The following is a 25048-nucleotide window of genomic DNA, read 5'->3' on the forward strand; positions in this document are numbered from 1 at the left end:
GTTTTTATAACCAAGAAGGTGGAATTCACCAGCTATATAGAGTGGGATAGGAGGACATCCCTGGAAATGGACGATGTCATCACACCTCTGTGTTGGCACTAACTTCTTGTTGGACAGGAAGTCAGTTCTTATTGATGTGGCCTTGAAGGAAGGGCCCGGGGAAGTGAGAGGAAGTGGTGGGTCATTTGTGGGAAATGACGGGGCAAGTGGGAGCATGGGAGTCGGGATGTCTGTGGGGTGTTCATGAAAGAGGCAGTTAACAAAGTCAGGAGAGTGACTGGTCCTGGGGGAAAACCCCCCAGTGTAAAGGGAAGAAAGGCCAGGCACATATCAAACTGGCTGCCTATGAAACACACTGTCTTCTTTAGATCGGAAAAGCCCGATGAATGTGTTCCGTGCTGATTGAGTAGATCAGACGACTACTGAAGAAAGTTTTGTTGTGGGGAGGATGATTTAAGTCTCAAGTCCTATCACTTGTCAAAGAAGCGTTCGCACGAAGATTCTCCTGTATTATCTCACAACTGCCGGATGGATTTATGGTGCTTGGTGTAGCATGTGTTACTGGTGTATGGTGGAGATTCTGTCTTCACCAGGGAAAGTGCACTGCAGACCTAGTGATGTTGCTGATGGATGGCGTTCTCTCTCCCTACTCAGCTATGCTTTATTGGTCAGCTGGAGTCACTCAAGCAGAGGTTAGCTGAACCCCTCCAGAGGCTTCAAGCCGCTCCCTTCATCCCTCCAGGGATCTTAGACTCAAGCAGGCAGCAGATTCACCAGGTTGAGAGAGGAGGCTTGTTCAGTGTTCCTCTCTGGACCTGACCCTAGTGCTTTGGGCTGGGTGTCGGGAGTGGGTGCTTCTCCTTAGTAAGTACCCTGGTGACTCTGTGGCAGATGGTTTTCTGAGTGTCACTTGGGAAGCACTGATGACTACTTTCTTCCCCTTGCATACTTCCTGTTTTCTCCTGTGTCCATGGCACACTTCCTGTCCTCTCCCGTGTCTGTGGCCTGGTACTTTCCAGGAGCAAAAGAATTTCTAAAGATGAGGGTCTCATTTCACTTCTCGTGGTTTCATTCTGAGAGATGGAAGGTTTCTTCTAAGGGAACCACTGCTTTTAGACTCTCACTGTAGCTCTGAAATTTCCTTTTCCTTCTTCCATCTCTCCCTCCCTCCCTCCCTCCCTCCCTCCCTCCCTCCCTCCCTCCCTCCCTCCCTCCCTCCCTCCCTCCCTCTCTAGCTCTCTCCCTCTCTCCTTGTGACTTCCTGCTGAGCTGGGAGATTTCTTTTAAAAGGCTCACTGTTTTTAGATTCTTATTGTAGCTCTGAAAATTTCTTTTCCTCTCTCTCTCTTCTCCTCCTCCTCTCTTTCCAGCATTTCTGAATGCCATGAAACTTGGTCTGTAGACCAGGCTGGTCTTGAACTCAGAGATCTGCCTGCCTCTGCCTCCCTAGTGCCAGAACTAAAGCGGTGTGCCACCATGGCCCAACTTTTAATTTCTTCTTTTAAAAAATTTCTTTCTTTTCCAAATGAATACTTGCTTATCAACTAGAGATCTTATAAAAAATTCTGGAAAGACAAATAAAAGAATACTCCATTCTGTCACGGAGACAGAACCGCTGTTGATAATCTGGTATATTTCCTGTTTAATAGGGAGTGAGAGCAAATGCATTTAAAGACTGTATGTTGGTTTTCATAGACGTTGTGCTTGGATTTTCTCAGGTGTGTTTGGATTGAAGTTCTGGTCGCTGATACGGAGGTGAAGGCATTTTCTCTTCCTATCCCTTTCATTTGTTGTTGTACAGACCGCAGTAGAAGAGCTGAATAACTGTCTTTTCTTTTTTTTTTCCTTTTTGGAAGAAGGAATTAATTTTGGCTTGCTATAGTCCTTGGTTCAGTTGATTCTAGGTGCATGGTGAAGGGGAACATCATGGTAGCTGACAGGAAGGAGGGAGGGGGAGGACACACATACACAGAGAGAGGGGGACATAGAAAATGAGACAAATAGAGAGGTGGGTATTAACCGAAATTCAGGCTGCAGCCCTCAAGGACATATTCCCAAGGACTGGCTTGCTCCAGCTCTCTTTTAGTTTCCAGAACTTTCTAAAACAGTACCATCATTTTGGAACTAAGTCTTCCAAACATGAGCCTTGGGCAGGGTGCGGGGAGGTTGTATTTTACAGCCACATTACAAGATTTTCTTGAATAGTCTATGCTCTCTATGCCTTGCCAAGAATTATTTGTCCAGCTGAAAACCACAAAGATGTCGTAGTATTTTCAAGAAACTATTTTAGCTATTCTGTCTTATTCTGAGCTAACCTTTCACTTTAGGGAAGCGAGGGACAGCACCAGGGCACTGTACCCCACCATACTGAGTTTAAATTGCTGGGGAAGACTCGATGCCCAGATGCTACCTGAAGGGAAAAGAAAGAGAAATGGATATGGACATCTTTGCTTGCTAAAGAAGGAATGTTCTTGCTAAACAAGTAGGGTCTTGTTGGTTTAATATGGTCCCCGGGTCACTTCAAGAGAATCGCAGGGAGAAGCCATTTGTTGTCACAAGTTCTGATGAAATTGTTGTAAGGAACTCAGTGCTATCAGCAGACCCTTTCCTCTGGAGGAGGACAGGGAAGGTGCTGGCACAGGTGTCTCCGCATTGCCATAGCAGAGGTGCTAGAAGAGCTCTCCTAGATAGTCACGATGTCTAACTGTTGGGCAATCTTCATGAGAGTGACCCTATCTGGTAAAAACTGGGAAACCTGGATCCAAGTAGTACATAGTCCTGAAGGAAAACCAGAAGACCCGAGCCTCAGTACAAACAGGAGGGCAGCTCAGATTTCAGAGGCAGCTGCTAATCTCTTGGTTTTTCTGTCAGGCTTTGGTCCCCTGCTCCAATAGTTTTCTGCTTCTAGACTCCTTCCCTAAGAAAACTATACTTAATTTCCCCTTCACTCATTTGCCAACTGAGTGAAACCACTGTTATAGTTTCTTTTTTATTTTGTTCTATGCATTTTATTTATTTAATAATTTTTTAAAAAAGAAAACAAACTATCTTTTTTCATTATACACACCAAACCAAGTTCCCACTCCCTCCCCTGCTCCCATTCCTTCCACATACTCTCCTTCATCCCCATCCACTCCTCAGAGACAGTAAGGCACATTGCTTTGGGGAAGGTCCAAGGCCCTCCCTACTATATCTAGGCTGAGCAAGGTGTATATCCAAAGAGAATAGGTTCCCAAAAAGTGGCCCCTCAGTCTGCCCCAGCCATGCAACTGTCAACCACATTCAGAGGGACTAGTTTGGTCCTATGCTTGTTCCTTCCCAGTCCGGCTGGTGCTGGTGAGCTCCCATTAGCTCAGGTAGACTGTTTCATTGGGTGTACCCATCATGGTCTTGACCTCCACTGTTGTAGTTTCTAGGATTATAACAGTGAACGATTAAGACAAAAATCCACGCCATGGTAAAGATCGCTGAACTCAGGTCCTCTGCAGCAGCAGGTTCTTTACCATGGAGCATCTCTCTGGGCCCCTTGATTTGAATTTTAAAAGGAGTGCTCTAACTGTTCTGAGGAGAAGACACCAAACAGGTAACAAAGCTGCTGCGGTTTTCCAGGTGGGGAATTATTTGGGTTTGAGCGTGAGTGATCTCAGTGCTGTGAAGAGCAGTGGATAGTTTTGACCTCTGGAGGAACAGCTGTCAAGATCACATGGTAGTTGTGATATGGGGCTGAGGGAAAGAGATCAGTCAATGATGCCTCCTGACTCTCCAGGTCTGAATAACTTTCTAAGAAGGAAATGGTTGCAGGAAGGAGTGAATCTGGCGTTGAGGGGATTGGGAGCCTGGCTTGGACATGTTAGGGTGAGGTCAGATGGAGGCATCAGGAGTAGTAAATGGGACAGATAAGTGGGCAGTTGGGGCTCAAAGGACAGGGCTGTGCTGAAAGCTACAAGGCTGGCTGAGATCCATTTAGGAGTGAGTGTAGATGAAAACCAGAAGAGACCAGAGGCGTGAACATGAAGGGAGGAACCACAAAAGGGGACCGAGAAGCAGTAATCCACTGACTGGACCACCTTACATCCTGCGGCCCTAGAGTGGAGAGCAGGTTTTTTGTACTTGACAATCTCATCAGCCTTGTAGGCAATATAGGTAGGAATCCCCCAAAATTCATTATCAGCAGGGACAGATTCTGTGTATGACTAAATAACGTGGCTACCATATTCTTTTCTCTGGGATTTACTAGGCATGAATTTAGTACTTTTCATCAATGTGTGTAACGGAAGTAAGTTCCGTATCGGGACGGAAGCAGCACACAGGTGTGAATTATGCAGTGATTCTGGGTCTTTGCACAAATCCCAGCACTTCAGTTTCTTAGTAAAAATGAATTGAGTAATCCTTGATACCCAAGGAACTCTCAAAACTGTTCAAATCCTAGAACCAGGTTCAGATTGGATCTTAGTAAACATTAGGGTAAAGACTGCGCCTCACATCAGATACAGGATTTAACATGGGTGTTGGACATGCGTTTGAACAGCGAGTCGGTGCATGAATCATGTGGGACAGCTGACACTCTGACTTCCCTCCCACCACGGCGTATTCAGCAGAACTTGTAATCAGGTAGGAACCTAGATCAAATGGTCTTGACGTAGAAAGCATGTTTGTTGGTTCCCATGTGCCGGTGGCTGCACACACTCCTTGAACAATGTATTTACATCCATGTCTCACTTTCGGTGTCTTGATTTGAGACAGAGTCTCACACTGCTCAGGCCAGCCTATGTCATCTCCGAATTTGGGGATGACTTTAAACTCCTGTTATTTTTGCTTTTATCTTTTAAGTGCTAGGAATACAGGCATATGCCCCCACACCCGGGGACTTCTCACTGTCAACAATGCTTTCTTCTCCAGGGGTGCTAGTCTCACAAAGAATCTTTCCCTGGGCTTTGGGAACAAAACGATTCACCAGCAAGTTCAGGTTTACATTTTATTGGCTTAGAAGTTTTGTGTAGCTGGGCAGTGGTGGCGCACGCCTTTAATCCCATCACTCAGGAGGTAGAGGCAGGTGAATCTCTGTGAGTTCGAGGCCAGCCTGGTCTACAAGAGCAAGTTCCAGGACAGGCTCCAAAGCTACAAAGAAGCCCTGTTTTGAAAAACAAAACGAAACAAGGTTTTTATGTAAAGAATGACTCTTTCCCTATAATTCTTGAAGAAATACTCAGATCTGGGTCACATCTCCAATCCCTTTTGCCAGGATGAAGAAAAGTCCTTACTGTCCAGGCCGTGTTAAATGTTCGTCTGGAGTGTCAGGGACCTGGAGGTTGGTTTACCCAAACTGCGTCATCTAGAATGTGGCTCCCTAGGAAATGTGAAGGTGGTGCTTGGTCAGGGGATGAAAAACGAGTATGTGGGGAGACAGAAGCAACCGAAGGGAAGTGCAAGCAGGAGGTGTTCCACAGGAACGAGAGAGGGGCACATTCCTTGGCCCACCTGTGGTGTCTGTTTCCCTGGGACTGCAGCATCTGGCTGCATTTGGTCTGACTGGTTTGGAAGGAGCTGGCGAATCACAAGCAGTTGCGGTTTTAGCTTTGTAAATTACACTGGGACCACGCTGACATTCTGCTTCCCTTCTCCCTGCGCCTTAGACCTAGGAGAACAGCTCCAGGTAAAGTCTTGTCCCTCCGAAGGCTCACAGGCTGAGGCCACCTGGAGCCTTGCCCAGAAGATGCCCTGTTAAACGTGGAGATGAAGTTATCACAGGCTTGGCAAAGTCTCTTCAGGAGTTTTTATGATAATTCCGTCAGCCAAGGCGATGAAGCAAGACACGGTGTTTTAGAACAATGAAGGTCCTCGGTGGAACACCACAGGCTTCAGAAAGCAAAACTTGGATACCCCGGAGGGGAAACTCCCTGTAATTTTGAAGGTGTTTCGCTCAGGAAAAGAGCCTGTGATTTGTGAAGCAAGACTAATCTGCTCATGGGAAGCAGCGGCATGAAATGAGGCAAGGTGTGATCACCTGTCAAGTTCCGAAGAGGGATGATTTAGGGGGAGATAGTGGCTTGAAAACACGAGGATGGGTGTTACTAACTTAATCCATATGAAGCCTTCCAAACAAAAAGTATATTAGGGGCAAAAGGCATGAAACAGACATTATTCATTGTCTCCAGGTGAGATTTCGCCTGCGAGTTTATAAGCTAGTGTTGGCAGGCTGTGTGCAGACATTTGTACAATAGATTAGAGCACCCCGGATTGCCACAGATGAAAAGTAGGGGGGAGGCACCTTTGACTCCTTCCCTTCCCCGTCTAATTTATCTATCTCATTTATTCCAGACAAGGGGCTCCTTTGCTTTGTGAAAATTAGAGACATCTGTAGTTATCCACCCTGAGTTGAGGACAGTCAAAGCATGAACTTCCAGGTGTGAACAGATGGCTTCTAGGGTCAGGAGAGTGGCTTCTCCTCCTCCTCCTATCGCGGACACCGGCTCCAATTATCAAGGGTGTTTTCCGGGAGTGGGTAGGGAGGGTGAAGGAGATGGCTGTTCTGGCAGGCAGAGCACACGCTGGCTGTCCAGGATGACTCATATAACTTGCAATGTGCTTCCAATAGCAAAAAAAAAAACAAAAAAAAAACAAAAAACAAAAACAAACAAACAAAAAAACCCTTCTGAAATCCTTCCTGTTGAGCTTGGAACTTGGGCAGTACTACAAAGGGGAACACAGCCTTTGAATGCCTCCAGATTTGGTAGTGTCTCAATTGCAACCATGAACTCCTACTAGGACATGCATACCCCAGATGGCACAGGGCACAGAGTCAATGAATGGTTTGGTGTCTTGGAAAGCTGGAAATATTGAAATTATACTATATTTTCATTAAAATACAGAGACATAAGGATGGAAGTCTCGTGTGACTCACACCTGCTTTTTGTTTTGCAAAATTGAAATTTTATTCCTTTCTGGCTTAAATCTAAAAACTAATTAAAAGCCAATTAAAAGTTGACTAGAACTACTTGGGTACCTGTAGGATTTTAGAAAATAATTTTATGAACGCGCTAGTTCAGAAACAGTTTGTGCTTTTCTGCAATGCTACAATGAATTGAAGGCCAATAAACCCACAAGTTGTGTTTGTTTCATTGGCTTCAATTGACCAAATAGTCTTGATTTCTCCTGATAGCTGCCTGTCAACAAGAGCAAATTCTTCTGCCTGAGCTTTTAGATTACATAATAGGAATCAACAGTACTTAGACTATGTGCATACGTTTGCTATGGATGTAAAAGGTTAGAGAGGCCACAGAAGAGTTCAGAGAATTCAAAGGGGCCTCAGTAGGGGCCAAGGCAAATGCCTGATAGGACATCAACTGTTAGCTCTTAATGAACACAGTCCTTCAGACGCGACGTCCATGCTACCCAGCACTATGGCCTGCAGTCACAGCAAACAGAGCAAAGCAACGCAGCATTCTTCGGTCTATCATCTGTGCTATGCATCAGGGGTTGAAAAGGAATTGTTTCAGCTTTCCTGACATCACTGTAAAATAACTAGAGATTGAAGAGCTGAGCGGTTTCTGGACATAGTTCTGCACTGAACTTTTTCGACTGCCTTTTGTTTTTTTCTCAGTTTGATACAGACAGTTAGTTACTTGCCTTTAAGTATTTGAGCTTACTATTATAGATAGAGCTCACTGTGGTTGGTTCAGAAAATGGCTTGTGTGCATTGGACCTGAAGGCACTCTTGTTTGTAGGAGGCAAGAGGAGTCCAGGATCTCTCTTCCATCTCAGTACATGAGGCAGCATCAGAGACGGGGAGGGGAGTGGGAGACCCACGAACCACCTCACTGCAGCTTCCTTTTCATGTCTTTCCTGTTTTTGTTGTTATGACGTGTGCTCTCACGTAGCTTAAAATGACCTTGAACTCACTATGTAGCTGAGGGTGACCTTGAACTCCTGATCCCACTGCTGCCATTTTCCTAGTGTTGGGATCACAAGCGTTTGCTCCTATGTCTGGCTCTCTCAGCAGTTTCTACTGAAGGTGGAAACCTTCCTAAAATATTTCTGATGTAGGCATTTAACACTGAACATTCATGCTTCATCTACACATCAAACCTGGGCTTTTGCATGGTTCCTCTGCACAAAAGAACATGGGGTGTATCTTTATTTTTGCAAGTGGCCTTTCCATGGGATAGGTTTTTGAAGGTGCTGACTCCTTTACCAAATTTTAGCCTAGAATCACTTATGTATTCCTTCCTTGGTTTTCTCTCGCTCCTGCTGATGGGCAGTAGCTTGACCACGTGGCACAAAGTTTGCAGAGTGCACTTAAGCTATAAGTGCAACTAGAGCCCAGTTGGTACAGGCTTCCCTGGAAGTTACTTCATTGCCCAGTCTTCCTGCTTCTCAGAATACAGGTATTTGGCATGGCTTTTTCGGTGACTGTGTCCCTCAGCTTGTTCACTTAAGGCTATTATCAACCAGTGGCCAAAAGATGTTTTCTACAAGGTCAGACAAAACTAAGCTGCTTGATTTAGGAAAAATGTCTTGATTTTATCATAGGTAATTTAAAAATGAAGAGGGTGACTAGTCCTATATAATTGATTATCTGTGAATATGATAATACAAAGCTTGTACAATTAAGAAAAACAGTATGATTGACCATAACTTAATAATTATCATAGAGAATTGTGTGAACAATAGCATCTAGTTGGGATTCAAGAGCCATATTTAGAGGGAAGTTCATGAGGAGGTAAGTTGAAGAGACCGAAGGTGCTGCTTACAGAATGTTCAGGCAGTGATGGTGGGAACTCTGACAGTGGTTGAATTAGGCTGGTGTAGATCTCTGGCGTGGGTTTTATCAGATTTGGGGATTGGGGGCTCGGTGCTGGAGTGGGGACAGGAAATGAGGAGGTAACGAATGACTTTGAAGGAGAAAAGACAGGATTCACTCGACAGCATGGCACTGAGGAAGAAGGGTTAGACAAATACAGGCTTTAGTTTCCTGCTTGCTGATGGTGGGTAATGGTTTTGTGGTGAGCGCCGAAGAGGGAAATGGTGTGGTAGAAGTTACCAGCAGGTGCCTCAAAGTTTGATCTGGAACCAAACCCAGATCTGCTACTGCCTAACTGGGAGACCTGAGTAGTCGGTGACACCTCTTTGAGCCTTAGGATAAACATCTATAAAATGAGAAACAACACTCGTCCCATAAACATACTAGGACTCAACGAAAGTGATGTATAGGTCATTTACAAAGAAGCATTTGGTGTCAGGTGGCACGCCACATTGTTGTTGCTTTGCCCCTGCTGCCTAGTTGTCCTTGTAACTTCTGTGTACCGGTTGCTGCTGTTGGATTCGGAACACTGTCCTTAGGGAGTTTGGCTGGGTTGTCTGTGGAGTTTTGCTGATACACGGGTCATCGCTTTGAAGCTGCTGAGCAGGGACAAACGCATCCATTCTTTCCTGAGAGTCTGGTTGAGAAAGTTGCCCTCTTCCCAGAGATGTGTATTTTTTTTAAACAGTCTCCAAGGTCCCCAGATCCATTTACCTCCAGGAAATACTCAGTTCCACACAGCTGCCCAACACAGGCAGAGTCGTTTCAAGGTCTTAACCCCCAGCAACTGCCTCTGAGGTCTCACAGTGATGAACTCAGAGGGACAATGGACACACAGAGAGGACATTCCCTCCATACTCCAGGTTTTAGATGAACACAGGCTTTAATAGCCCTCCCAAGTCAACCTGCATTTCAGGAGCTATCAGTCGCTTGGTGTCAACAGTTGACTGCAATGGACAGAAGAGGCCAGCCGTGCGAAAGATAGCAAGTGTTATCTGTAGACTAGCCAGCTCAGGCAAACCTTCATGTGGTGGTGTATGTGTGGTCAGCCCATGTCCCTGGAAACACAAACGGCACTCTACAGTTGTCGGAGGAGCCAGAACCTGTAGCCTATGACTTGGGAGGCTGTTTGTATATATAGGGGTTCTTTTCTTTTCCCCCTAGTGCATGCAAGAAACATGGTGTGCAGATACTAGCCAGGCGATAACTCGTAAGAGTTTGTTCTCCTTTGACCACGTGGGTCCTGAGAATTGAACTCATGACCCTTGGCAACAGGCATATTTACCTGCTGAGCCATCTGACCTGATTGGAATGACCCTCTCTACCCAGTTGCCATACATGTATGAAGCTTTTCAATGGAGGAACCAAACCATCGCTGCCAAGTCCTTACTGCTATGGTCATCCTGACATGGCACATGGCTTCCATTAAAAGCAGCTGTCCTTTCGTGTGTTCAGATGCGGCTTGCATGACATTATGAAAGTTAGATTTGCATAGGTAAGTGCTTTGGCTTAGGATTTATCAAGGAAAAATGTGCAAACCCAAGGCTGGAAAGTTGGAGGGAGGGTGCGAGAGAGGAGGTAAGATTCAGGGAGCAGACATGTGCTTTTCAGCTGTCCTGGGCAGCCTAGAACAGCCTCTCCTGTGGGAAGGAGGACGCTGCAGGTTGCAGTGTGGATCAGAGAGATTTATGCCCCCCTCACACCAAATGCATACCCACGACTCTCCACGGCACAATTTTGAAAAGGTGATTATGTGTCTGACAAGAAGGAATATTTTAAGTGAATTGCTGAAAGATCTCTGGGCACTGAGCAATAATCACCTTAGCACTTTCAAAAAAGTGTTCCAATTCGTTTCCCTTTGGCTCCTTGGCAGCTGGGATTTGCATCCCATCTAACATCCCGTCCTAGGCATCTTGCACAATGCGTCTCTGAGAAGTGGGGATCACCTGCAAAAAAAAAAAAATCACTACAGTTTGGGGACAAATCTCAGAAGTTTCAAGATATGCAGCGATTTAGAATTTGTAATATCTTGAAATATTTCAAAGAAAAATATCAGAAAAAGAAGGTATGTATGCTCAAAGATGTTTCTCATAGTATGGTATGTTTTGTCTGTGTCTTTCTAGAATGTAATGCCGTATAAATATATGTGCATACACATTTAACATAATAAGTTAGAAGTAACCTAAATGTGCCCAAATAGAGGTTTTAAGGAATGGTCTAGAGGAACTGGAGAGATGGCTCAGTGGCTAAGCATACTTACTCTTGTAGAAAACCCAGCCCTGGTTCCCTGTCCAGAGATTTAGTGACTTCTGACCTCTGTGGGCTCCTATATTTACATGGTGCACATAAGCTCATGCAGGTACACACAGAGAATAAGCTATAGAGTGACGATTCCCTCTGTAGTTAATGTAAGGATGTGCATACATGGGTATGGGGATGAATCCTACAGGATGCAAGAATGAAGATGGCTGCCTTGCTTGGTAAGCTCTTGGCGGACTTGGAGCTGTAAAACCTTCGCCTTCCTGAATCTTCTGCAATCAGTGTAGATCTCTTCATCTCTTTTATACATCTTTCTTCTCTGAGTTATAATTTTGCATTCATACTCCCACAAGAAACATTTCCAGAGTCAAAGGATTAGGAGTGGGCTTATTCAGTAGCCAAACATGAGTGACTGTAAACAGGAAGCACAGACGTAGGCTACCCTGTATTACGGCCTGCTGTTCCTGAAGGTTTAAAACAAAACAGAACAAGGAAAGTCATAAATCACGAAGCTTCTCTCAATTATATTGGTAGAAACATCAGGTAGATGGGTTACAGCAAAGCGGGAAACCCTCTGCTGTAGGTTTCAGATGACATGTTTCGTCTTTGGGCTGGTGCAAACTAGTCAACAAGTTAGTCCATTCCAAAAGGGCTCACCTGAGAGCCACAAGGATATTAGGTCAGAGAGAGAGGAGAGCCAGGAATGGCTATTGAGAGAGCCAAAGCTAGCCTAGGCTACACTGTAATTAGGCTGCAGGCCTGCAACTGTCCAGCCTTGTTCTTGCTGTCTTGTCACATGTCACTTTACTGCCCTGAAACTGGAGAGGAGCAGTCAGGATGAGAAGACATGTTCTACGATCATGTCCAAAGTGAAAGAAACTCTCCACCTTAGATCGTCCCCTTCCCATCGCAAGGCTTCTTGGAGAGGGACGGTTTCGGCAGTTTTAGGAAAACACTCAATGTTCATCTTGTGCAGAGGAAGCAGAATATCCCAGGCATCAGATCATAGCTTCTGTGCCGTAGACAGTGAAGCCATGAAGGTCTGTGGCATGCAAACAATTGGCGTTCTTCTTGGTCTTGCTGGCACTGCACGGAAGGGAGCAGATATTTGGACAAGACTTCCACTTTTTTCTCTCATCAGTGTCAGGGTCATAACGAAGAGAATGGGGAAAGCAGTAGAAGAGGAAATACCGTTGGCTGTGGCCTGACCATGCTTTAGGATGTGCCTTTCGGCAGAGTGGAAATTGCAACTGGACATTGTTGTTCTGAAGCCCGTGATAAGCTGACATCACATGAAGGTGAAGGGGCGTTTCCTTTGTTAGAGCTGACAGTTTGTCTTTCTTCCTTTCTTTTTTAAACTTCCTTTTTATTTATCTGTGTCTTTCTCATTATGCCTTCCAATCCTACCCATCTCCTTCCCCCCAAAATAAAAGAAAACAAAATTTAAGAGAATATAAAGGGAGAAGAGGAGGAGGAGGAAGAAGAGGAGAAGGAGAAAGAGGAGAAGGAGGAAGAGGAGGAGGAGGAAGAAGAGGAGGATGATGATGAGGAAATATTGTCCTGGAAGCGTCAGTGTGGCACAGTGAGTCACACAGTAAACATACATTTTTACACTCAGGTGCCCATTGCCAAGAATCATTGGTCTGGTTTCAAGCCTCTGGTCTCTGTTACACCACTGGCAACGGACCCTCACTGGGACTCTTTCTGGACATCCCGTTGCTGCCCTGTGTGGTGGGGATTGTGCAGCCTTGGGTCCACAGGGTGCACGACCCACCCCACCCTGTGCTTCCCAGATAACAGATTGGTGGGTATTGGGAATGGACCAACATATAACCCTGATTCTGGACCTGGGTAGTTGCAGGGCTGCTCAGCCTGCCACTTCTCCCCTGTCCTTGTCACCAGGGTAGGCTCTCCAGCAAATCGCCCTGGCTAGTTTCCCCCTTGCAGCAATGAGCAAGGGGTGGGGCCAGCTCTTTGGCTTTTACGTTGTTAGGGTCAATTCTCCAACACCTACACCTTCAGGGTCAGCTCTACCGTGCTGCCCAGATGGGGTGTAGGGGCCACTCTCCCGAGAGCTGCAGCTGATGAAGGGAAAGGACAGCTCCGCCATTCTATGGCCTCAGGGCCAGCTCCCCATCTGCCTCAGGTGTTGATGTGAGGGGCAGTTGGTTTATCTTAATCAATTTTTTTTTAAACAAGGAGCTGCTTTTCTTCCTCTTAGAATATTACCATGTTTTAGTTAGAAGGCAAAGTAGTTCAGCTTTTCTTAATCTAGTGAATATTTAAAATTACCAGGCTTAGAAAGAGACCATCTAGCGGAAGCCTGTAATTTTACAGATAAGGAAAGGGAGAGGAGAAGGAATAAAGACTTTGTCAGGTTCCATGCCCTTGAGTTCTGGCACACCGCTCTCCCCCACTGGCTGAAGCCGTCTGAGGAGAAGTCTCCTTCTCTGGCTAGCAGCCCATCCCATTTTTTTCACTGTCATCCAAGTTCTGCTTCCGCCTTATTGGAAATGGTTATGAAGTGAATCTTTCCACCTGAACCCTGGAGCACAGACAGGAGGAGCCAAGCTTTCTGTGTTCGGAAGGCTCCAATCCATCACAGTGTGCCTGTTTCCTGATTTGGGTTAACCCCTGAGTACGCGCTGCCCAGGGCAGGGAAAGCTCACTCTACAGGTCATGCAAGCTCCGGAAGTGCCCAAGTGAGAGGAGACTGGGACAACCCTGCAATGGCTCCTTTACCCCCCGAGGAGTTAGCAGGTGAATCAACAAAGGCTGGGACCAGTGACACACAAGCTGCTGGCTGTCACCAGCCACCTATGGTGGAGGCACACCGCACACAAGTTTTAAGTCCTATTTCTCTTGCTAGGCAGCACATTTCAAGTTAAACTCCATAGGTAGTTAAGATGATCTGAATGTATAGGTAAAAATATAAAGAATACATTAGCACATAAAAAGGCAGGCTTCTTATTTTTCTCTGCAGTGAATCATTCTTATTTTTCCATGAATTAATGTATATATTCACTTCTTATATTTCCCACAAACTAATGCATACACGCACTTCTTATTTTTCTATGAATTAATGTATGCATCTACCTTTTAACTTTCCAAGAATGAATACATATATTCTTCTTCTTACTGGTGTGCTGTCAAAAGTGCTAGTATTATCCCTATCCTTAAATCTTTCTGGGGTGGAGCTTTTGACGGCTGAATAATAAACATATACAATGCCTTTACTTTGGCAAAGCGATTCCCGGACTAAACACTGTTCAAATCATTATTTATTTCAGGGCTGTTCAGTGTTTTGATACTGCTCAGGTTTTGGAAAGTGAAAATATTTATTATTCATGTAAAAGGTATTCTTATACTATTTGTTTCAATTTTCATCTTTTACAATAGGCATGTTTCAGCATTTAAAAGCAGAGGGTCAGAGAGGCAGTGTGACTCTACCCAGGGTGTACACCTCTTAGCAAGAGCTGGTACTTTTGGGCTCCATTTTAAAATTTTCTTCCAACCATTTCAGAACTGATGCTCAGTTCTTGTGATGGAAAAAGGTTTGGGGGAGTACCATTGTTTTGATAGAACAAGGCCAGATAAAGCAACTGCTTTTTATATTGTCTGTACATATGAAAATGCTCACCTGTTTACTAGTTTTCCTGTGGTGATGGAGTTTAGTTATTCCCATGATAACAAGAACCGAGAATGGGATTATTCTCTTGTGGGCTGAACTTGCTCCCCTGCTCTATTGTAGTTTGGAGATCAGAGGCTGGGCTCTGGTTCTACAAGACTTGTTTTAAATTCCCAGCTGAGCCAGAGACTATTGTGAGACATCAAGCAAGTCATGTAGTGTCTGCAAGCTCTGATTTCTTGAAAAAAGAGGAAAGTATGTGCTTCAAAAGGTCACTATGAGACAAAATGAGACAATTCATAGGAAACAGTGTGAAACCTGACTAAATAAACAGTTGCTGTCAATTCCGCTATGACTGACAGTAAAAAGAGGGGAATGATGAAACAAACTATACAGATCACCACAATCACAAGGACTATCTGTTATTTGACCATCCACATTTCTGGATGCTTTTCTTAGTTTCTACCATAACCAACAGAATGGCTAATGTATGACAGGAGGGTGGCTATAGGCATAGCTAGAGTTCTAGCTAGAGGAGAGAGAACCTTTTGATGGCCTCACCTAAGGAGGCCCTGTGGTGGGTGTTCAGATGAGCGTTTTCCAGCGGAGGACACAGATCCTAGGATGTGAACTTCCACGTAGCGTGTAAGTCACCAAATAGGGATCTGACCACACATTGATTTGGATCTAGCTTCTTGAGAATTTCTGCTGCCAACTGCGTTAATATCTCTGTGATGTCTAAAAATAAAATCTGCTCGATGTTTAGGTTTGCCATGGGGAATGTCACAAAACCATGAAATAGATTCATCTGTTTAATGGATGGCAGTTTGAATGAGAGGTAAACCCTTGTCCAGTGTTGAGGATCCTTTAAGTGGAATCAATGGTATTGACAGTTTGGAAGACTTTGTTTATATACCTCTTGTAAGTAAGGTTCAAATTATATGCAAACAAATGAATTTTGGGGGTAAAACTGTAGTCACAATTTGGTTCTCATTTATATTGCTCTACAAATGAATAAAATAGGACGTAGGAGAATTAACCTGCAAGAAATTATTTTAGCTTAACTTTGGAGCTTCATTAGTGACAGATTTGAAATGACTGCCCAGAGGAGACCTACTTCATCTTTACATAGTGACCTCTATAAGCCTTACTTTCAAATGACATTTCTGCCCATTCCTACTAACGGTTTCAGATCATTTTACTAGTAATTAGCATTACATATAAACTGCAATTAGACTCAAAACACTTTCAGTGTGAGGTTTTCCCTTTAAAGACTGATCCTTTTTTTTTCTTTCTTCGGTCCTGGTGTTTTGATTACACTGTGAGAAACAGCTGCATTCTTTGTTAGCATGACATGAAAGTTTTCTTTGTAAAGGACCAGAGACAGGGAGATGACCAACTTGGAAGGAAAGACAAGAGGAGAGACCTGAAGACGGAAGGCAGGTGTGAGAGGCGTGCAAGAGAAGTAGTGCGAAAGGAAGACAAGGAAGGAGAGAGAAATGGAGAAAGGTATATGGGTGATAAGGATGGAGTGACGGAAAGAGAAACAGACAGAGGGGAGTACTGGAGAGCAAGCAACAGGGGGAAAGGGAAGGAAAGAAACCAAGAAGGCAGTGCCTTGACTCCTCCTGGGCTCAGCAGGGAGCTGGCAAGAAGGAATTTGCAGCCAGAGCGACATATTATCCAGAACCAGGAGATGAACCTAATTGTAAGCAGACCCTGCCCATCCCTTCCGGATGAGTGATGGACTCCTGGCATGTGACCTGGCTTGGCAATCTCCACCCCCTGTCCGGGCTGCCATAAGGAGATACGTAATGTCTAGAGTGATGGGAAAGTCATGCCTGCAGATGGTACAGATGGAACTGCCTCATAAAATGACTCACTGCGAATCCTCACTGAAATCTCCGCTATAAAAATGATAATGGAAAAAGCACAAGAAAGCTAAACGGGCTTGAAAGAAATTTGTTCCAGCTTGTGTAGCTCCCCTCAAAGTTTTTTTTTAAAAGACCCTATTAGAAAATGCCAGAAGATAATGCATCCTCTTTCCCCCTGGCTGTAGCCCCCCCCCCCAGCCCACCTTCTTTTTGACATCAGCGTATAAGCAAAAGCGTCAAGAGGAAGAGAGGCAGAATATTGGAGGAAGATGTAAGAATTATTTATTGAGCAGGGAGCTAGTGTTCTGGTGAGGAAGGGCTGGGAAGCTTTTTCAAGGGAAAGGGAGTGGTGTTTTGGATCAAAAGGAGGCAGGCTCATGGGAAGGAGAAGCCCTGTTTGCTGGATGTCTGGATAGGATGGTGCCAAAGTGGATGGGGCCTCTTAGAGAGAGGTCATACACTGGACAGTGGAGGCATGCTGCAGAATTAGTCATGTAGACCTCCATTGCAAGAGGAGGAAGCTTTTAAATGCGAAGAGCATAGTATTCTAAAAGTCACTTTTTCAACGCCACCCAAGGCCGCGAGGCTTCTTCGTGTGATCGCAAATATAGCTCAGTTGGCTGCATGGACCCTGACAGAACTTGCAGCTGTTACTGAGTGGGCAGTGTTAATGATGTCCATCTCCTTCTGCCTGATGACAGTATTTGGACTTCTCTACATGCTAGTTGGGACAGTTAGAGCATTTGGCTGATACTTGAAACCTGGTGTTTAGGGTAGGCCTGAGCATTGTCTCAAAGAGAAGAGTTTAGAATGTGGTCCATCTTCCATACTGATGGTGAGCACAGGTGGGCCAGAAGTGGTGTGGATGCATGGTATGCACTGGGACTGCTACAGGTCAGAACTGGTCAGAACTGGTAGACAAGTCATGGAAATCTTACTCATACATGGAGGCTATGCAGCGTCCCTGATAGAATAGAGACCATGTTTATGGTGCATAGCATGGTTGAAATTCTTGGTGAGAGACCAAGGTGGGTATTGCCCTTTCCATGGGGGGGCATTGGTGGCTTAGGCAAGGGGTAGAGAATTTAGGACAGAGATGTAACAGCAGGAAGAACACAGTGGTAGAGAGATGCCTGGGACCTTTCAGGAAACAGAATCAAATTTATATGCTCCATGAAATGATGAAGAGACAACTTGGAACAAAGATTCAGACTTGGGAATTTGAGAATGATCAGAACAAGTTAAACAAACCAAACAAATGTCCTCGTACCTGTCCTTTATGTGTTTAGAGACTGTTGACTATTGTATTGATGTCATTTCCTGTTCATGGGCATGTTTGAAAAGATGGATGCTATGTGCCTTTCATTGTAGACAGCAGTTTCAGACTACAGGGTCTGTCATTCTGTGGCCACAGCCAACCTCATTCCTGTCCTGTCCCCTGAACATGCATCTCTGAGGCATGTGGTCCCGTACTTTCTGCCGGATGGGGATGCTTTTTGGCATCTTGAAATTGGAGGTGTCTCTGTCATAAGTGAGGTGATACATAAAGGCATTTCGAGGTAGCTATAAATAAAGAACAGAATCAATCCATCACTAACAGTCATGGGAAAGTGAGCTAAAATTTCAGGTGTTAAATTCCTGAACTAAGTGGCTTCCAGGTTGAAGCAAGTATATCAACATCATTACTAAAGTTCAGACGTGGGCTTGGATGTCTTCATTTCACCATGCAGGTCTTAGTTTGCTTTCTATTGCTGTGATAAATTACCATGACCAAAGGCAACTTGGGGAGGACAGGGTTATTTCAGCTAACAACCTTCAAGTCACACTTTACTTCTGAGGGAAGCCAGGGCAGGAACTCAAGGCAGGAACTGAAGCAGAGGTCATGGAGGAGTGATGCTTAGTGGCTTGATCCTCTTGGTGGGCTCAGCTTGTTTCCTTATATACTCAGGACCATCGGCTCAGGGCAGCACCATGTGTAATGGGCTGGGGTTGGGTCCTCCCACATCAATCAGGAATTTAAAAAAGCCCCGCAGGCTTGTCTACACTCAGTCTTAAAGAGGCATTTTCCTCTCAGATTACTCTAGATTGTGTCAAATAGACAAAAGAGCTAGCCATCACTGTACTGTCTACATCCACTGTGTCCAGAATGCTGTCCTGTTTATGGGTCAGAACTGGGTTCCTTTATTTCACGTGGACCACAGTCTTTAGTTAACAGAGTTTGTATCTGAGGCAAAGCTGGGCACAAGGCTGCACCGCTGAGCACCTAGTTACCCTACAAGATGCCCTTTAAGAGCATCATTTGGAAATATGGAAATAGCTATGTCAAGGTCACATGATGATTGTACAGTGCTTTGGGGGTAGTTGTGTTAAATGTTTCTGCCATGCAGTTTCTGTCAATACAGTGGGAATTGCTAGTCTGTGTCTTCAATTTTAACTTTGAAAATAATTCATACTTTTCTTCCCTTCTCCCTGAATGCCCCAGTGGGGCTGACTGTGGTGTCCCCAGATGTCTGCTCTCCTGCCTGCTAGGACTGGCGCTGGCTACATGCTGTCTACAGTCCTCCTCTTTGAGTTCTAGTTTGTTCCCTGGTCTCTCGTAGTTCCAAAAAGAAGTCCTGGCTCAGCTTTGTGTAGACACACACAGCCGGAGTCCTTAAGAACATTAGCCAAATAGCTCAAACTTTTCTCAGTTCCCTTCTCCATCCTTATGGTATTGCTTGGCAATTTGGGTTGAGTTCCTGCCTTCCTGTAAAACTGGAAGACATTTCTAAAATACTTTCAGAGCCTTCCTGTCTTCTCCCCTTGTACTGAGCTGCACAGCAGGGCAGGGGCACACTACCACGTGTTTCCTCCTGCTGGTTCAGGAGATGGTGAGGCTAGTGGTGCTCTTGTGTCCCGGGGCAGAGGTACCTGGCCTCTGTGTGCTCCTGCCTGGCACACCAAGCTACCCCCTTTGAATTTCCACAGTAACATATGATTTTAAATGTGCGGGGTGGGAGGTATTATGTTAAAGCAATCTTGCAGGGAGGTTTTCTTGTAGCCTCTTTCTTTTTTAATTAAGCCATTGCTTAGGCCTCTTGTAATACCTGTGTTTCTCTGCTTCTAAAAGCACTGTAGAAAAGCATAAATAATGTATTTTCTAATACAGATTCCTAGAAGTAAAAACTCCAAAGCATTAATATTTAAAAAGACTGTTATTATAGTGTTGTGAAATTGTTTTACAAAATTTGTATCACAACACATTTCTATAAGCTGAATAAATGAATGAAGTTTATTAGATTTGACTTATAACTTATTAGATTTGACTAATAACATCTTTGCTAACTTGATAGGTAAAACTGTTTTTTTAACTACATCTACTTATTAGTGACCTTTGTAAAAAATAGATGAGCAAACTATGTATTTATAAGCCTTTTGAATGTCCTCCCCACAGAAGGTTAGAAATATAACAGCCCTCGTGTGTGTGTAATTGTGCGTGTGTGTGTGTGTGTGTGTGTGTGTGTGTGTGTGTGTGTAGTGCATGAAGAGGCCAGAGCTGAATGCTGGTGTCTTTTTCTATCATTATCTACCTTATTGCCTTGAGACAGGGTCTCTGAGTGAAACAGAAGCTCGCCCTTTAGGCTAGACTACCTGCCTAGTGAGCTCTGCTCATCTTTCTCTGTCCTATGCCTATCTTTGTCTCTGTACTCCACTGCTGCCATTATAGGTATAGGTTATAGGGGCTGTTGACCAGATTTGAACCCAGGTCCTCATGTTCACAGAGGACATTCCCTTACCCATTGAACAGTCTTCCCAAGCCCCAGAAATGTAACAGAAAATGTTCAAATATATTTTTCCTGTTGTCTTACCATGCTTTTCTTCTTTAGAACCCCCTTTCCCTCCAGAGGCCATGGAATTTGGCGGGCATGAAATTTATTTCAACACCATGGTAGGAAGTAAGGTCCTCAACAACTCTTTTCTTAAAATGACTGCTTGAGTTTTATTAATACTTTAGTTGCAAGCAGCAGAATCCATTCTAGCTGGTTTGAACAGCTATGCTGAGGATCTCACATGCCTCACAGATCCAGGGCCAGGGAACCTTCCAGCGGTGATGCTCAGAGCTATGGACCAGCAGCGTGTTCAGGGTACTTTTATCACTTAATTTCTTAAAAACAAATTTATTTATTTTATGTGCATGGGTGCTTTGTCTGTACACCATGTGGGTGCCTGGTACTCATAGAAGCCAAAAGAGGGCACGGGATCCCTTGGGACTGAAGTTACAAATGGCTGTGAGCTGCTGCGTGGGTGCCAAGAATCAAACCCTGGTCCTCTGGAAGAGCAGCCAGTGCTCTTAACCACTGAGCCATCTCTCCAGCTCATTCTCATTTGCTTTTGAGGGAAAGTCTCATCTGGGGGCATCTGAATGGAAAAGGAATTTTCTGGAAGTTATTTGACACTGTGAGGAAATTGCTAAGATCTAGAGAGGATGCACATAGCTTGGACATAGACCACATCAGACAAATGGTGAATCTGATTGCTTCAGCTGCTTTATCACTGACTGATGATGTCACCGTCCTTATTCATATATTACATTGAGATTTAAAAATCTAGAACAGCAGGTCAGTTTTGGTTTGTCAGTACTCTCTGGTTATTCTTATATTCTCATGCTAGGATCATAATTATTTTATGCTGTTGTAGGGTTACCTATAACTGCTCCCAGTAAACAAGCACTTTTTAGTTCTTATTCATAATTGTTATTGCCTATTTATCCTCTCAGAACTTTAAAATCTCTTTATCTGTTAACAAGAGACAAATTAAACTGACATTTTAAATTAACACTGTAGTAAACCTTCACATAATTTGACATTTTGACAATTCCAATTATTATTAAATATTAATTATTTACATGGAGGTAATTGCATATATTTTCACTTAGTTAAAAAATTTTAAAGTTTCTTAATCATCTTTTGTCATTTCTTCACAAACATATTTATATTTTCCATTAGTGTGATTTTTGACTCTTAGCTATTACTATTAAATTGAATAGAAATACCTGTTCTTTCTCCTGCTTTTTCCTGCTGGTCATAAAATAAAAATTAAATATAAATACACAACATATTAAAATTTCATATACTTTTTGTGCTAATTGCTAATTGCAAGAGACCTTTAGTAAATTTTATCTTTCTAAATTGGCCGGGGTATTTGCAAATAACAGTAATTCTGGAGTATGATAAAGAAACAGCAAAAAGAAAAGACATGATAAAATGAATAATTAATTCAACAAACTAGGTACAAGAATGCCCCGGAAGGGGAGATGGTTCTAATATTAGAATAATGCTCCCACTTTCCCTCTGTAAGGCTATCGTAAGGAGGACAAGCAAAGTGGTGATTCATGGCACCAGAGATGCCCTGTCAAGTCAACCCCATGCCCTGGATTGCCCATCACTCTGCACCAAATACCCAGACACACATGGCGCTTTCTTCCCCCCAGTGCAAGTGTTTAGGTTCAGGGTTCAGATTCCCAAGAGTGATGCACTCCCTCCAGCAGACTGATGCCTCCGGAGGCCCTGGCCGGCTTCTCCCTCTGCCTGCTGGGGAGAGGATTTCATAAGGTTTACTCCGCTCATTTTATCCAGTTCAGTCTTCCTGCCCTGCCACTCTCTCTACAGCTAAGCCAGGTGCTTGAAGAATGGCGTTGGTGTCAGCGGGTCTGTGGAATGTTACCCTTAGATTTTTTTTTTTTTAGAATCAGTAAATAAGCCAAAACAAGTGGAAAGAATTTGTTGAACGCTTTCTTTTTAGACTTCCAGACCCAATGATTCTGCCTCTCCGAGGTCAGCTAGTGACTGAAGAGAGGCATGAGTGAGTTACAACTCTGCAGAAAGGCCACAGGAAGAGGAATGCCTATTATAAAGAAATAGGCATATTTGGATCCTGGCATTCATCCCGCAGGGTATAAAGTACAATGAGAGAAAACATGGTTCGAGCAGCCTTCTAGTCAACGTGTTTCCCTCACAACTGTAAGAACTTTAATATGCATAAACTTTAATTTGTAGCCCTAAAGGCATCATCCAATTCCCTATCACCCATTGGCCATAGAACCACACCAAAAAGACTCATTCTGGATTGGCTCTTTAGAATGTAAATGAGAAAGATGTGTGGACTGAATGCAGGTGCCTGGGTTGTCCTGTTCAGAACAAGGCCTGCAGGAGAAGGGATCTGGGCTTCTTTTGCTGCCATGGAACTGAAAGTCTCTTCTGCTTCTCAAGGCTCTTGACCTCTCGACTCCTCGACAGGATCCGTCATTTTAGTATGGTTCTTAATGAATTTAGGAATTTTTTTTTATATTCACGCACTGCTTGGATTTAGTTCTTTCTGGCCAGCAATGGAGCTGTTGGGAGGTCGACTGGTGACATGAAGAGGTGAACGCTTGCTTAAGGCTCTTTGAGGAGAAAGAGCTAGCTCCCATAGCCAGAAATATGAAGACTCTCATCCCATATTGAAGGAGCTCTATCGGGTCCATCATGTTCTCCAGCTGGGTTTCAATATTAGATTCCCTTGCAGTCCTTTCAAGCTCACCTTCAAAGTCTGCTGGGCCTGGCTTCCGAAGAACACCGCAGAGCTGGGCTCCTCACATTTCTCACTAACGTGGCAGAGAGCATAGAGCAAGGAACTGCTGGGGCCACGCATGGGGGTGGGTGGGCGGGAGGCGGGTGAGGGGCCTCGCGTGTGGTTAACAACTTGGAGTGAATATTTTCTCACAACATCAGAATAATTAACCATTTTTAGCACTTTAAAAATATTGTAAACTGATCTGAGGGGGGAACGTGTACGACTCCTTAAGTAATTTAAGTCAAGAAAGCTCCTAAAGTAAATGGTGGGATGCTTAAGAGACTGATTGTTCAATGATCAGGAAGTGAAATGATGCGGCAGTCCATGCCGGGAGGGAATCCTGACTCTGCTGAGAAGGAGAGATGATAACTTTCTTCCAGATGAGAAAGGCTGCAGGCATTGTGACACAAGAGATGTGGCCAAGTTTTTCTCACTTGTGAAGTCAAGTTAATCAGCCTAAAAATTTTGTCTCATGTATATTTATGCTTATGTAGATTGACTATTTTAAACTAGTATTTAAATAGATTAAAATAATGTTTTAAAAACAGGTTGCTTATTTTAAATGAATGTACTTTATCAAATAGAAAACAAGATTAAGTAGAACAATGTTGTTTAGTTCCCGTGTCTGTTTCTTAATAAGCTTCTGGCTGCATCGTGAGGCCTGGCTGCCCTTGTGGTGCTGGGACGTGCAGGTAGAGCAGAATTAAAGCTGCTACCCATAGAAAAGCAGATGTGGGTACTGAGGGTTTAATCCCACAGGTGGTAGCATTTTACTCCTTGAATTAACTGCTTAGAGCGGTGTAGCTACAAGTACTTTGATAGAGTAATTTGTGCTAATTTGTTTCCAGTTCCTTTCATATATTGTCACTTGGATTTCTCCAGGAAGCCAAGAGCAGGCTTGCAAATGAGAAAAAGTCCATTTACCCTAACTTTTCTTTCAAAGGCCAAGACATAGGAAGACTTAAAGTGTCCAACAAAGACGGGCAAAGTAGCCAGCCAGTGATTCTCAGAAGGAAGCTGAGTGGCCTGAAATGACGGAGTGCCGGCTACAGACTAAAAGAATATTTTCTGGGCCTGGATTGGGGTTAGGCAAAAGAATCCCTTGGATCCCAGGAAAGTGGGGATCCTTACAGCATTCTACTCAGGGAGGAAGGCCCCAGAAGGTGTACCTAAGTGGACAATTCCAGAGACATTCTCTTAAACCAGTGAGTGTTATTGGATGTGCATAGGAATTGAGAAGCCGGGCCTCAGAGAACCATAGGAACAAGAGGGTGATCAGCTCTTTGGCAGTGTGTAAACAAACGACCTATTATGGATACATTTTCTCTCCTCTGTGCCCAAGCCCTTGGCATTGAGGTGCAAACTAAGGAAGGAAAAGCAGCCCCAGGACCTCTAAGACCCTCCTTACCAGCTTGATAAAAGCTTTGATTTGAAGTTGATGTCTAGGAAAGAAGGCTGCACTGTTTCTTTCAGATTTCCCATCTTGAGTGAGGTTGACCCCTCCTACTATAGCTAAAGTAGATTGACTGTCATCATGCTGGGGACTCTGGGGATAGGCCCAGTGTCAGAATGGTTCTTCACGGGATTCAGTTGCCAAGTGACCATCAAGTCAGCTACCTCACTGCTTCTTGAGAAGTTGTATTCACATGCTTGGCTTTCAGCTTCTTTTCTCCATGAAATGGGAATATATTCTACATAATGTTAACTCCAAGCATGTGCCTAGGAAAGAAATCGTAAGTAGAGATATTTGTTGATTATTCATGTGTTCCAGACATTATATTCAGTGCCGACAGGTGTAAGCATTGATTGTTAAAGTCCATACACCTAAGCATGACTTTCGCTCTATTGGATGAAGAAAGCAAAGCTTAAGGAAATTAATTTCCCTATGCCTTCTCA

This window comes from Microtus pennsylvanicus, chromosome 5 (genome assembly GCF_037038515.1).
Source record: "Microtus pennsylvanicus isolate mMicPen1 chromosome 5, mMicPen1.hap1, whole genome shotgun sequence".
Taxonomy (NCBI): domain Eukaryota; kingdom Metazoa; phylum Chordata; class Mammalia; order Rodentia; family Cricetidae; genus Microtus; species Microtus pennsylvanicus.